Source organism: Oncorhynchus kisutch, linkage group LG18, assembly GCF_002021735.2.
Source record: "Oncorhynchus kisutch isolate 150728-3 linkage group LG18, Okis_V2, whole genome shotgun sequence".
Taxonomy (NCBI): Eukaryota; Metazoa; Chordata; class Actinopteri; order Salmoniformes; family Salmonidae; genus Oncorhynchus; species Oncorhynchus kisutch.
In genome coordinates, this window is record NC_034191.2 from 4,836,040 (window position 1) to 4,848,539 (window position 12,500).

The 12,500-nt window shown below is 46.5% G+C and overlaps 1 protein-coding gene across 1 annotated transcript in view; it reads right to left on the minus strand.

The window, feature by feature from the left end:
- rasgrp4 (RAS guanyl releasing protein 4) overlaps positions 1–12,500 on the minus strand; it is a 50,672-nt gene that overhangs the window by 33,771 nt on the left and 4,401 nt on the right. The gene's annotated exons all lie outside the window — the stretch shown is intronic.

The following is a 12,500-nucleotide window of genomic DNA, read 5'->3' on the forward strand; positions in this document are numbered from 1 at the left end:
ACCAGTCTAACCAGGTTACCAGTCTAACCAGGTTACCAGCCTAACCAGGTTACCAGTCTAACCAGGTTACCAGCCTAACCAGGTTACCAGTCTAACCAGGTTGTGTGTACACGTGTGAATAGGTTTACATACACTACATGGTCAAGTGTATGTGGACACCTGCTCGTCGAACATCTCATTACAAAATCACGGGCATTATTGCTGCTATAACAGCCTCCACTCTTCTCTTCTGGGAAGGCTTTCCACTAGATGTTGGAACATTGCTGCTATAACAGCCTCCACTCTTCTGGGAAGGTTTTCCACTAGATGTAGGAACATTGCTGCTATAACAGCCTCCACTCTTCTGGGAAGGCTTTCCACTACACATACTGAACACACCTGTCACATACTGAACACACCTGTCACGTACTGAACACACCTGTCACATACTGAACACACCTGTTACGTACTGAACACACCTGTATCGTACTGAACACACCTGTCACGTACTGAACACACCTGTTGCATACTGAACACACCTGTCACATACTGAACACACCTGTCGCGTACTGAACACACCTGTCGCGTACTGAACACACCTGTCACATACTGAACACACCTGTCACATACTGAACACACCTGTTGCGTACTGAACACATCTGTCATGTACTGAACACACCATTTACCTGGTCAGGTTACTGAGAACATGTGTTATTGTCTTAGCTTAGCATGAAACACGCTATAGATCTCATTAGACAGTTACACCACCTGCCCTGCTCCGGTCTGGAATACACTGACTACAGTCTTGCTTCCAGTTGTAGTTTGTTTAAAGCGGAACCACATGGGATGTCTATCTGTGTGTGTTTGTGTACATCTGATATATCTAACTAGCTGATTCATCTAGCCTACATGATCAGCTAACAGCCACCCATGTAGTGGGAATGTCTCAGCCAGTATGCTGCAATAGTTTGTGTCGTGGGGCCAGTCTGGGTCAGTCTGTTATATCTGGAGTATTTCTCCTGTCTTATCTGGTGTCCTGTCTGAATTGAAGTATTCTCTCTCTTTTTCTCTCTCTTTTTCTCTCTCTCTCTCTCTCTTTTTTTCTCTCTCTCTCTCTCTCTTTTTTTCTCTCTCTCTCTCTCTCTCTCTCTCTCCCTTTCTCTCTCTTTTTTCTCTCTCTTTTTCTCTCTTTTTCTCTCTTTTTCTCTCTCTCTCTCTCTCTCTCTCTCTCTCTCCCTTTCTCTCTCTTTTTCTCTCTCTCTCTCTCTCTCTTTTTCTCTCTCTCTCTCTCTCTCTCTCTCTCTCTCTCTCTCTCTCTCTCTCTCTCTCTCTCTCTCTCTCTCTCTCTCTCTCTCCCTTTCTCTCTCTTTTTCTCTCTCTTTTTCTCTCTCTTTTTTTCTCTCTCTCTCTCTCTCTCTCTCTCCCTTTCTCTCTCTCTCTTCTCTCTCTCTCTCTCTCTCTCTCTCTCTCTCTCTTCTCTCTCTCTCTCTCTCTCTCTCTCTCTCTCTCTCTCTCTCTCTCTCTCCCTTTCTCTCTCTTTTTCTCTCTCTCTCTCTCTCTCTCCCTTTCTCTCTCTCTCTCGGAGGACCTGCGCCCTAGGACCATGCCTCAGGACTACCTGGCCTGATGACTCCTTGCTGTCCCCAGTCCACCTGGTTGTGCTGCTGCTCCAGTTTAAACTGTTCTGCCTGCGGCTATGGAACCCTGACCTGTTCGCCGGACGTGCTACCTGTCCCAGACCTGCTGTTTTCAACTCTCTAGAGACAGCAGGAGCGGGTAGAGATACTCTGAATGATCGGCTATGAAAAGCCAACTGACATTTACTCCTGAGGTGCTGACTTGCTGCACCCTCGACAACTACTGTGATTATTATTATTTGACCATGCTGGTCATTTATGAACATTTGAACATCTTGGCCATGTTCTGTTATAATCTCCACCCGGCACAGCCAGAAGAGGACTGGCCACCCCTCATAGCCTGGTTCCTCTCTAGGTTTCTTCCTAGGTTCTGGCCTTTCTAGGGAGTTTTTCCTAGCCACCGTGCTTCTACACCTGCATTGCTTGCTGTTTGGGGTTTTAGGCTGGGTTTCTGTACAGCACGTTGTGACTAAGAAGGCCTTCATAAAAACATTTGATTGATTGAATGTTAGCTTGCTTAGCCTACAATGTGTATTAATGTTTGTATCTGTATATAACTAGGCAAGTCAGTTAAGAACAAATTCTTATTTACAATGACGGCCTACCCCCGGGACAACACTGGGCCAATTGTGCGCCGCCCTATGGGACTCCCAATCACGGCCGGTTGTGATACAGCCTGGATTCGAACCAGGGACTGTAGTGACGCCTCTTGCGCTGAGACCGCTGCACCACTTGGGAGCTAAACGTAGCCTACAATGTGTTTACTTTGAGTACATCAAAAGTCTGTTCCCAGACGACACATTTAAATTTTTACCAGGTTAGTTGACTGAGAACACGGTCTGATTTACAGCAACGACCTGGGGAATAGTTACAGGGTAGAGGAGGGGGATGAATGAGACAATTGTAAACTGGGGATGATTAGGTGACCGTGATGGTATGAGGGCCAGATTAGGAATTTAGCCAGGACACCGGGGTTAACACCCCTACGATAAGTGCCATGGGATCTTTAGTGACCTCAGAGAGTCAGGACACTCATTTAACGTCCCATCCAAAAGACACCTTACACAGGGCAATGTCCCCAATCACTGCCCTGGGGTTTTGGGATATTTTTTAGACCAGAAGAAAGAGTGCCTCCAACACCACTTCCAGCAGCACCTGGTCTCCCATCCAGGGACTGACCAGGACCAACCCTGCTTAGCTTCAGAAGCAAGCCAGCAGCATCTGGTCTCCCATCCAGGGACCGACCAGGACCAACCCTGCTTAGCTTCAGAAGCAAGCCAGCAGCATCTGGTCTCCCATCCAGGGACTGACCAGGACCAACACTGCTTAGCTTCAGAAGCAAGCCAGCAGTGGGATGCAGGGTGGTATTTACATAGTGAGCACCTGCCCCACCAAAGGTCTGTGTCCAGCCCTGTGAACACATAGTGAAACAGAGTAAGATAGAAGAAGTAAGCCAGTGTTGATATGTTTAGTTCTCTCTATCTATTATCTCTGTCCATTCTCTCTGTCTATTATCTCTGTCCATTCTCTCTATCTGTTCTCTCTATTCATTCTCTCTGTCTATTATCTCTGTCCATTCTCTCTATCTATTATCTCTGTCCATTCTCTCTATCTGTTCTCTCTATTCATTCTCTCTGTCTATTATCTATGTCCATTCTCTCTATCTATTATCTCTATCCATTCTCTCTATCTATTATCTCTGTCTATTATCTCTGTCCATTCTCTCTGTCTATTATCTCTATCCATTCTCTCTATCTATTATCTCTGTCTATTATCTCTGTCCATTCTCTCTATCCATTCTCTCTACCTATTATCTCTGTCCATTCTCTCTATCCATTCTCTGTATCCATTATCTTTATCTATTATCTCTGTCCATTCTCTCTATCTATTCTCTCTATCTATTCTCTCTATCTGTTCTCTCTATATATTCTCTCTATCTGTTCTCTCTATATATTCTCTCTGTCTGTTCTCTCTATATATTCTCTCTATCGGTTCTCTCTATATATTCTCTCTATATATTCTTTCTAATGTTCTTTCTAACTGACTGGGAGGTTTATACCTCACTGGTTTGAAACTAAAACTGGGGCCGGTGTTCAGTCAAGGATGGCAGAGAGTTAGTTTTCACATTGATCTGCCCAGCAGTGTACCAGAATGGAGGGAGGTTTCACACTGATCTGCCCAGCAGTGTACCAGAATGGAGGGAGTTTTCACATTGATCTGCCCAGCAGTGTACCAGAATGGAGGGAGGTTTCACATTGATCTGCCCAGCAGTGTACCAGAATGGAGGGAGTTTTCACATTGATCTGCCCAGCAGTGTACCAGAATGGAGGGAGTTTTCACATGAATCTGCCCAGCAGTGTACCAGAATGGAGGGAGTTTTCACATTGATCTGCCCAGCAGTGTACCAGAATGGAGGGAGTTTTCACATTGATCTGCCCAGCAGTGTACCAGAATGGAGGGAGTTTTCACATTGATCTGCCCAGCAGTGTACCAGAATGGAGGGAGTTTTCACATTGATCTGCCCAGCAGTGTACCAGAATGGAGGGAGTTTTCACATTGATCTGCCCAGCAGTGTACCAGAACAGAGGGAGTTTTCACATTGATCTGCCCAGCAGTGTACCAGAATGGAGGGAGTTTTCACATTGATCTGCCCAGCAGTGTACCAGAATGGAGGGAGTTTTCACATTGATCTGCCCAGCAGTGTACCAGAACAGAGGGAGTTTTCACATTGATCTGCCCAGCAGTGTACCAGAATGGAGGGAGTTTTCACATTGATCTGCCCAGCAGTGTACCAGAATGGAGGGAGTTTTCACATGAATCTGCCCAGCAGTGTACCAGAATGGAGGGAGTTTTCACATGAATCTGCCCAGCAGTGTACCAGAATGGAGGGAGTTGACATCTGATTTAGAACCTTAAACTGAATTTTGAACCTTCAACCGGATTTAGAACCTTCAACCGGATTTAGAACCTTCAACCAGATTTAGAACCTTCAACCAGATTTAGAACCTTCAACCGGATTTAGAACCTTCAACCGGATTTAGAACCTTCAACCGGATTTAGAACCTTCAACCGGATTTAGAACCTTTTAGGAGTTTAAAAGTTGTAAACAGATGATTTGACGCGTTGTTAACTTTGTATTGAATGAAAATGAAAGACGTTGCAAAACGTTGTATGAAACATTATATATTATAAATATATATTAAATATATTATATTATATATTATAAATATCTACTGTGTCAAAGCTATATAGAGCTGTTAAATGGGACTGACGAGTGTGTTTAAGTAACGGTAATATAACAACTACCGGGTTCAAATGAAGTGTTGGCAAAGTATTGGTGCCAAACGTTTTCACAGCATTTTGATGTACAGTCAGAGTCATCCGTTGTTGCCTGAAGCCATCGAGTTCAGAGCTGCCGATGTCTCATCGTGATTGGTTATTTCCCCACGAAATCCATTGCAACATATCAATGCACGTCATGACTTATCATTCCTCGAACTGTCATGATTACCAGCTGAGATCAACACCTCTGGAAACACGATCCGGAAAATCCACCATAAGCAGTTGATTGAATAGCGGCCAAAGAACACTGGTCTCACTATCATCACAACCAGTAGTACTAGACGTGTCTAATGGACCTGTGAGGTTATTCTCACACAACACACACACGGTATGAGGCGACTTTGAGACTGTCACAGTGTGCTGTCATAAGAGCTGCTCTTAGTAACAGTGTGTGTGTGTGTGGCCAAATGTCAGCAGTCACAACATTAACAGGAAACTGAGTGACTTCATAGAAGTGATGAAATTCCCTGAATGACCATTCACTTCCTCTCTCTCTGTCTCTGTCTCTCTGTCTCACTCGCCATCTCTCTCTCTCTCTCTCTCTGTCTCTCTGTCTCTGTCTCTCTGTCTCACCCGCCATCTCTCTCTCTCTCTGTCTCTCTGTCTCTCTCCTCTCTATCTCTCTGTCTCTCTCTGTCTCCCTCTCCTCTGTCTCTCTCTCTGCGTCTCTCTTTGTCTCTCCCTCCTCTCTCTGTCTCTCTCTCCTCTCTCTTTCTCTGTCTCTCTGTCTCTCTGTCTCTCTCTCCTCTCTATCTCTCTGTCTCTCTCTGTCTCTCTCTCCTCTCTATCTCTCTGTCTCTCTCTCTCTCTCTCTCTCTGTCTCTCTGTCTCTCTGTCTCTGTCTCTGTCTCTGTCTCTGTCTCCTCTCTCTCTCTCTGTCTCTCTCTATCTCGATCTCGATCTCTCTCTCTCTCTGTCTCTCTTTGTCTCTCTCTCCTCTCTGTCTCACTGTCTCTCCTCTTTCTCTCTCTCTCCTCTCTCTTTCTCTCTCTCTCCTCTCTCTTTCTCTCTCCTCTCTGTCTCACTGTCTCTCTCCTCTTTCTCTCTCTCTCTCTCTCTGTCTCTCTCTGTCTCTCTGTCTCTCTATCTCTATCTCGATCTCGATCTCGATCTTGATCTCTCTCTCTCTCTCTCTCTCTCTCTCTCTCTCTCTCTCTATCTCGATCTCGATCTCTCTCTCTCTCTCTCTCTCTCTCTCCCCGTCTCTCTTTGTCTCTCTCTACCTCTCTATCTCTCTGTCTCTCTCTCTCTCCTCTCTCTCCTCTCTCTCTCTCTCTCTCTCTCTCTCTCTCTCTCTGTCTCTCTGTCTCTCTCTCCTCTCTCTCTGTCTCTCTTTGTCTCTCTCTCCTCTCTGTCTCACTGTCTCTCTCTCCTCTTTCTCTCTCTCTCTCTCTCTCTCTCTCTCTCTCTCTCTCTCTCTGTCTCTCTCTGACTCTCTCTCTCTCTCCCTCTCTCTCTCTTTCTCTCCCTCCCTGTCTATCTCTCCCAGTACAACATTTTCACTTGAACAGGTACCTGAACTCTTACATCCATTCAAGATTAACTTAACAATGCACACACACACACACACACACACACACACACACACACACACACACACACACACACACACACACACACACACACACACACACACACACACACACACACACACACACACACACACACACTGAAGGACACATAAACACACCAATACACACACGGAAATAGAAATGCCATCACAGCAAGAGTCCCCATCTATAGACAAACAAAGCAGTGTGTTCCCAGGAACACATCTATATATAGTGCAGCATAATATGGGACAGTCCCATGTACACACACACACACACACACACACACACACACACACACACACACACACACACACACACACACACACACACACACACACACACACACACACACACGCACACGTCAGCGTGTCAGTAGGGTGTGTGTGTGTGTGTTGAAAAGACAATTAATTGAATATTTTTTTAGGTATTTAAAAATACACTTGGAAAGTATTTGAAAAATTCACATACACTCCCACACATTTCATTGTTTATACCAACTACTCAGGTGTGTGTGTGCGTGCGTGCATGCATGCGTGTGTGTGTGTGTGCGTGCGTGTGTGTGCGCGTGCATGTGTTCCATGCAAATCCAAATCCAATTGGCCCTGTCTGCTCTTTGCTGTCTAGCTAGACATTTGCATCTTACTGACCCTCCAGTGAGACTACTAGCGATAGATAAACAACAGTCCCTTTATCTCTCTCTACAAACTGCTTCCCGGGGGAAAGATATATACCAGTTCTAAGGAACTGTCCTTGCCTACGTGACATCACACACCTAGATGGGTCTGGTTGGCTGGGCTACTAGAGGTAGATGGGTCTGGTTGGCTGGGCTACTAGAGGTAGATGGCTCTGGTTGGCTGGGCTACTAGAGGTAGATGGGTCTGGTTGGCTGGGCTACTAGAGGTAGATGGGTCTGGTTGGCTGGGCTACTAGAGGTAGATGGGTCTGGTTGGCTGGGCTACTAGAGGTAGATGGCTCTGGTTGGCTGGGCTACTAGAGGTAGATGGCTCTGGTTGGCTGGGCTACTAGAGGTAGATGGGTCTGGTTGGCTGGGCTACTAGAGGTAGATGGGTCTGGTTGGCTGGGCTACTAGAGGTAGATGGCTCTGGTTGGCTGGGCTACTAGAGGTAGATGGCTCTGGTTGGCTGGGCTACTAGAGGTAGATGGCTCTGGTTGGCTGGGCTACTAGAGGTAGATGGCTCTGGTTGGCTGGGCTACTAGAGGTAGATGGGTCTGGTTGGCTGGGCTACTAGAGGTAGATGGGTCTGGTTGGCTGGGCTACTAGAGGTAGATGGGTCTGGTTGGCTGGGCTACTAGAGGTAGATGGGTCTGGTTGGCTGGGCTACTAGAGGTAGATGGCTCTGGTTGGCTGGGCTACTAGAGGTAGATGGCTCTGGTTGGCTGGGCTACTAGAGGTAGATGGGTCTGGTTGGCTGGGCTACTTTGTTCTCTCTCTCTACTATCTCTTACTATCTCTTACTATCTCTCTTTCTATCTCTCTTTGTTGCCTCTTTGTTACAACTCCTCCAGGCCACCTTAACACCTCACCAACCCTTACAGTTAAACTTCTCCAGGCTACCAGGCTTATACAGATCACGTCCTCCAGTCCACCTTAACAGGCTGATACAGATCACATCCTCCAGTCCACCTTAACAGCCTGATACAGATCACATCCTCCAGTCCACCTTAACAGCCTGATACAGATCACATACTCCAGTCCACCTTAACAGGCTGATACAGATCACATCCTCCAGTCCACCTTAACAGGCTGATACAGATCACATCCTCCAGTCCACCTTAACAGGCTGATACAGATCACATCCTCCAGTCCACCTTAACAGGCTGATACAGATCACATCCTCCAGTCCACCTTAACAGGCTGATACAGATCACATCCTCCAGTCCACCTTAACAGGCTGATACTGATCACATACTCCAGTCCACCTTAACAGGCTGATTCAGATCACATCCTCCAGTCCACCTTAACAGGCTGATACAGATCACATCCTCCAGTCCACCTTAACAGGCTGATACAGATCACATCCTCCAGTCCACCTTAACAGGCTGATTCAGATCACATCCTCCAGTCCACCTTAACAGGCTGATTCAGATCACATCCTCCAGTCCACCTTAACACCTCACCAACCCTCACAGTTCCAGGCAATCTGATAAGCACACGGATCAAAACAGAGACATGTTGTACTACACTAGCTCTGCACATACATGGAGCCTAAAATAAAATGGAGAGATTTTCACAGCACAGTAAAGTGAACCCAGGAACACTATAGTATAGACTGACCACTAATTACAGAGTCAGGAAAAGATGTGATGCAGCATGCAAACTACCTCAATGAAATACATCTAGTACTCCTAACTACTGAAATACCTTCTACTGAAATACCTTCTACTGAAATACCTTCTACTGAAATACCTTCTACTGAAATACCTTCTACCGAAACACCTTCTACTGAAATACTGTCTACTGAAACACCTTCTACTGAAACACCTTCTACTGAAACACCTTCTACTGAAACACCTTCTACTGAAATATCTGCTACCGAAATACTTTCTACTGAAACACCTTCTACTGAAACACCTTCTACTGAAATACCTTCTACTGAAATACCTTCTACTGAAACACCTTCTACTGAAACACCGTCTACTGAAATACCTTCTACTGAAACACCTTCTACTGAAATACCTTCTACTGAAATACCTTCTACTGAAATACCTTCTACTGAAATAGCTCTGACTCCAATGGTCTGATATGGTTGTCATGCCTTGTCAAGGAATAACAGTTATTCTGCTGAACTATACACCCCCACCTGTTATATACCTCACCTGGGTGAACTATACTCCCCCACCTGTTATATACCTCACCTGGGTGAACTATACTCCCCCACCACTTATATACCTCACCTGGGTGAACTATACTCCCCCACCACTTATATACCTCACCTGGGTGAACTATACTCCCCCACCACTTATATACCTCACCTGGGTGAACTATACACCCCCACCACTTATATACCTCACCTGGGTGAACTATACTCCCCCACCACTTATATACCTCACCTGGGTGAACTATACACCCCCACCACTTATATACCTCACCTGGGTGAACTATACACCCCCACCACTTATATACCTCACCTGGGTGAACTATACTCCCCCACCTGTTATATACCTCACCTGGGTGAACTATACACCCCCACCACTTATATACCTCACCTGGGTGAACTATACTCCCCCACCACTTATATACCTCACCTGGGTGAACTATACACCCCCACCACTTATATACCTCACCTGGGTGAACTATACTCCCCCACCTGTTATATACCTCACCTGGGTGAACTATACACCCCCACCACTTATATACCTCACCTGGGTGAACTATACTCCCCCACCACTTATATACCTCACCTGGGTGAACTATACTCCCCCACCACTTATATACCTCACCTGGGTGAACTATACTCCCCCACCACTTATATACCTCACCTGGGTGAACTATACTCCCCCACCACTTATATACCTCACCTGGGTGAACTATACTCCCCCATCACTTATATACCTCACCTGGGTGAACTATACACCCCCACCACTTATATACCTCACCTGGGTGAACTATACTCCCCCACCACTTATATACCTCACCTGGGTGAACTATACTCCCCCACCACTTATATACCTCACCTGGGTGAACTATACTCCCCCACCACTTATATACCTCACCTGGGTGAACTATACTCCCCCACCACTTATATACCTCACCTGGGTGAACTATACACCCCCACCACTTATATACCTCACCTGGGTGAACTATACTCCCCCACCACTTATATACCTCACCTGGGTGAACTATACTCCCCCACCACTTATATACCTCACCTGGGTGAACTATACACCCCCACCACTTATATACCTCACCTGGGTGAACTATACTCCCCCACCACTTATATACCTCACCTGGGTGAACTATACACCCCCACCACTTATATACCTCACCTGGGTGAACTATACACCCCCACCACTTATATACCTCACCTGGGTGAACTATACTCCCCCACCTGTTATATACCTCACCTGGGTGAACTATACACCCCCACCACTTATATACCTCACCTGGGTGAACTATACTCCCCCACCACTTATATACCTCACCTGGGTGAACTATACACCCCCACCACTTATATACCTCACCTGGGTGAACTATACTCCCCCACCTGTTATATACCTCACCTGGGTGAACTATACACCCCCACCACTTATATACCTCACCTGGGTGAACTATACTCCCCCACCACTTATATACCTCACCTGGGTGAACTATACTCCCCCACCACTTATATACCTCACCTGGGTGAACTATACACCCCCACCTGTTATATACCTCACCTGGGTGAACTATACTCCCCCATCACGTATATACCTCACCTGGGTGAACTATACTCCCCCACCTGTTATATACCTCACCTGGGTGAACTATACACCCCCACCTGTTATATACCTCACCTGGGTGAACTATACTCCCCCATCACGTATATACCTCACCTGGGTGAACTATACTCCCCCACCTGTTATATACCTCACCTGGGTGAACTATACTCCCCCACCTGTTATATACCTCACCTGGGTGAACTATACTCCCCCACCACGTATATACCTCACCTGGGTGAACTATACTCCCCCACCTGTTATATACCTCACCTGGGTGAACTATACACCCCCACCTGTTATATACCTCACCTGGGTGAACTATACACCCCCCACCTGTTATATACCTCACCTGGGTGAACTATACTCCCCCACCTGTTATATACCTCACCTGGGTGAACTATACTCCCCCACCACTTATATACCTCACCTGGGTGAACTATACTCCCCCACCTGTTATATACCTCACCTGGGTGAACTATACTCCCCCACCTGTTATATACCTCACCTGGGTGAACTATACTCCCCCACCACTTATATACCTCACCTGGGTGAACTATACTCCCCCACCACTTATATACCTCACCTGGGTGAACTATACTCCCCCACCACTTATATACCTCACCTGGGTGAACTATACACCCCCACCACTTATATACCTCACCTGGGTGAACTATACTCCCCCACCACTTATATACCTCACCTGGGTGAACTATACACCCCCACCACTTATATACCTCACCTGGGTGAACTATACACCCCCACCACTTATATACCTCAGCTGGGTGAACTATACTCCCCCACCACTTATATACCTCACCTGGGTGAACTATACACCCCCACCACTTATATACCTCACCTGGGTGAACTATACTCCCCCACCACTTATATACCTCACCTGGGTGAACTATACACCCCCACCACTTATATACCTCACCTGGGTGAACTATACACCCCCACCACTTATATACCTCACCTGGGTGAACTATACTCCCCCACCTGTTATATACCTCACCTGGGTGAACTATACACCCCCACCACTTATATACCTCACCTGGGTGAACTATACTCCCCCACCACTTATATACCTCACCTGGGTGAACTATACACCCCCACCACTTATATACCTCACCTGGGTGAACTATACTCCCCCACCACTTATATACCTCACCTGGGTGAACTATACACCCCCACCACTTATATACCTCACCTGGGTGAACTATACACCCCCACCATGTATATACCTCACCTGGGTGAACTATACTCCCCCACCACTTATATACCTCACCTGGGTGAACTATACTCCCCCACCACTTATATACCTCACCTGGGTGAACTATACACCCCCACCACTTATATACCTCACCTGGGTGAACTATACTCCCCCACCATGTATATACCTCACCTGGGTGAACTATACACCCCCACCACTTATATACCTCACCTGGGTGAACTATACACCCCCACCACTTATATACCTCACCTGGGTGAACTATACACCCCCACCACTTATATACCTCACCTGGGTGAACTATACACCCCCACCATGTAT